Source organism: Formica exsecta, unplaced genomic scaffold (genome assembly GCF_003651465.1).
Source record: "Formica exsecta isolate Colony F162 unplaced genomic scaffold, ASM365146v1 scaffold21, whole genome shotgun sequence".
In the NCBI taxonomy this organism is placed as follows: domain Eukaryota; kingdom Metazoa; phylum Arthropoda; class Insecta; order Hymenoptera; family Formicidae; genus Formica; species Formica exsecta.
In genome coordinates this window covers 3,941,543-3,945,480 of record NW_021849398.1, presented here as the reverse complement: position 1 = coordinate 3,945,480, position 3,938 = coordinate 3,941,543, and positions in this window count along the sequence as shown.

Below are 3,938 nucleotides of genomic sequence, written 5' to 3'. Positions count from 1 at the left end.
ATTCTGCACTTTTAACTTTTTAGAAGACCTATATTTTTTTAATTAAAAATAATTATTTTTTGATAGAAACTACTTCATTTTGAATTATCATAACTAAAGTGGAAGTTTTTTAATAAGATAATACTGCCCAGTATGTTTTATATTTATAAGTATTGTACGCCGGTGTAGATTAATATTTTTATATATTATTAATATTTTATTTAAAATTTAAGAAACCCATAATATGTATTGTATCTATTTGAATGATACAACGTTATCAACCGTTAGTAAAAATCGGTTTACAAAAATATAATTCTTATACAAACAAATCTTCTTTTATAAAAATATAAGTGGAAGTATATATTTTACATAATAATGCGTACGAATAATGCGTATAGAAAAGACGCATTTTTTTTAATGATACAATCAATATATTCGTTGTTCTTGCATTATTTATGTATTCAGCATAATCATTTTATACTGTAAATAAATACATCGGATTCACATAATAGAATGCAACGGGGGTAAAACAAAAATGATAAAAAAGCACCCTGAAACATTTACTTCGTGGCTTGCTAATTGGAGAATGGGGAACGCTTTAAATTACGAAGGAGCACATTAATAGAACAGAGAAACGTCACTTGAAACATTGTAATCACCATTTGATTTAATAATTCGTTTAATAGCGTTCAACCCTATATTTGAGTTATAGTAAATGGTTACATAAACTTATAATTGCAAACGAGTAAAATACTATTTCAGAATATATATATTTTTGTTTACGCTGCAAAAGTGAAGTCCCGCAAAATACAGCGATCTCTTTAAGAAGATATTAAAGAAACAAGATGTCGTAATTAGGAATAACAGTAAGTATTTTTTAAATTTCTCGTAACATAAACGTTTTTTTTTTATCCAATTCAAAAATCAAAAATTTTATTCTAAAAAAGCAATTTGACATTAAGATATATAGGAAAAAATAAATGTATATAGTATAGTTTTGCACGATCTTTTATGACGTATAGACGTTCCAAAAGGTGAAAAGAATCTAAAATACCGTATAGACTATCATACGACGTACAATCTTGTATAATTTATGATTAATTAACGAGATAGTATTTTACCCGTCACGATACTCTTAATATTATACGTAACTCTCTTGATATTCTAAACTCGAGTTACATCTCTCCCACAGCCGATTACATACGTATTATAGGCCTACGGATATTACTTCGAACGTACCTAATTTAGAATTATGCACAGGCCATACATTTCACATTTATATGTACTGACTATACGCGTATTCTTACGTTACACGTACATATATGTATACATATATGTATGTGTATATCTACTATATATATATATAATTACGTCGCTTGGCTGAAGTTTTGTGTATATCATAAAACTCCATGTATAATTGACAAAGTGTTTTACAATAACTCCGAGGTACAGTTCGCGGTATATACAACAGTATCAAACTATAAGACAAAGTAGGCACACCCACACTAAAATATATATGCATATATACATATGTATATGTACACTATCTGCTGCAGCTGCGCCGAGTGAGCAAAAAACATGGACGTCGCGGCTAATTTTCGCATATCAACAATATCGCATGTGCCAAGCTAAGCGTTCGCATTATTCGACGTTACAAAAGAAAACGGTATCGACCAACGGAACGGTGAAATTTAATATATTCGAGAGATATGTATCGTTTAAATAATTTATTTACGTTCCAAAAATTCTTACGTAGATATTTGCCTGTCATGATTTACATAAACATGACAATTTCGACTTATAGTTGATACTAAATAAAAATGAGGAAATATTATTCTGGTTTTAAACGCAATAATGGCATAAAAATAATAATTAGTATAATATTAATGTTCTTTGAGAAATTATTATCTGGCTTTGAATACCGCTATGAAAAATTATTCGTTATATTACATATTTCACGTAGTTTTCACGCGATAACTACATAGTTTTCGAAGATGCACTGGGCGAATTGCTACGTCATATATTCTTAATCTAGTGCTCAGTGACAATTTTAACAAAAATATATAATCACGATTAAAAATGTACACATAAAAGCATAGTACTTATTTGAAGATATAGAATATTAATCGCTTTAAAAGTTCGTCGTATCGTTTCCCTACCTGCGTCCCATCGTGGGTCTCCGGGAAGAAACATTAATATTCTAAGAGGCGGAGACAAAAGTGAACCAAGCCAACGTGTGAAACGCGGAACTTAAAAGCACCTTTATGCGCTCAAAAGATTACAAAAGATTAATCATTACGACCAGAATAAAAGGACTTTTATATGGAGGTGGTCATAAGTTGGTCATTTTGAAAGGATATGAAAATATAGTTCTTACGTTTAATTATCTTTTTTTTTTTCATTGGGAAACTATTTATCATACTGGTCGCTGAGTGTTGCTCTAAAAACTTTAATATCTCGCTTTGTTCTCGCAACATACAGAAAAATGAAATGAAATGAATTTTGTTGATTGGAGAATGTAAATTTTATTTTTTTTTTCAATGTTTTGTTTCAATAGATCGCTGCGAGTACACAATTGTTTACGGAATATCGTTATTCGAATTGCCTCGTACACAATTTTCGATGTAATTCTTACATTCTCCCGGAGGAAATATTAAATATAATTTTGTTTTCAAACTAAACTGCTTAGTTTACATACCATCGATAGTACATATCGATGATAATATGTACCTTGTTTTACATATTTTCGTAAAACGAAATTTTTAAAGAAGAATAACTGTGGCTTAATCAGCTGATTACCATTTATGTAAAAAGCACTAAGTATATAAACGGATCGCACGATGCACATTTTCTATCTCGGCATTAGAGGAAAATTTTGAGAACAAAATTCACCAAAATATATAACTAACTACTTTCTAATAGCGCATTCAGTCTATCTAGTATCCTGGATTTCATTTAATTGTAAGTCGAAATATGTCTACGCGATGCGGTTATGCCACTGTGTACACACACGCATCGTTCGTATTTTAGTAAAAATATAAAAAAGGTAGCATCTTATATGTGTGTGTATGTATGTGTGTGTGTGTAAGAATAAAATTGTTAGTTTAAAACATACTAGAAAAGGAAGTTGCAGTGCCTCGTGTGTATATAAATACGCATATATGTATATATATATATATATACATATGTATATGTATATGATTTATGGAAATATTTCGCACGCATATTTCGCATTATTTTTTTAGACAATGGTACGTGTGTTATATATAGCTCAAGCTGATATCAATATTTTCCTATCTATTTGCCTATTAGCGATTAACCGATCGGCCTGTCCGTCGCAATAAATTTCCCATTTAAATCAATGCATTAATCTTTGTTATCGCAAGAAGAGACTTGCAATATCATGACACTTATAACCTGTATACAGCGACAGTGATACATTTCTCCGATTGAAGCGAAAGATGACAATGTCTTACAAACTTTAGACGAGTATAATCATACGCGAATAATGTATATTATATATTATATTATATAGAATTTTATATATATACAGCAATATAGTGTAATATAAGAGAATATATATTCAAATTTAATAGATTAAATTTCAAATGATATAGAGCTGAGTTACATTCCTATATCTCAGTAATGAAATAAAATAAGAGGATATATATATAACCTCTCACATAAAAGAAAAGCGTCGAAATATTCAAATTGATAAAATTTTTATCTTTTTAACGATTATTTATAATAGTTCTTATTTTGCAGATTTAGAATATACAATTTATATCTAATTTCTACAAATTATATTTGAAATTTTGAATTCTTAAAGATATAACATTTCTCAAATTAGCATTAAAATTTTTTATAATTAATACATCTTAATTTTTTTCTCATATATATATATACCTACCTTACTAATATCCGATAAATTCTAATAACATTTCTTAGATGTTATATAT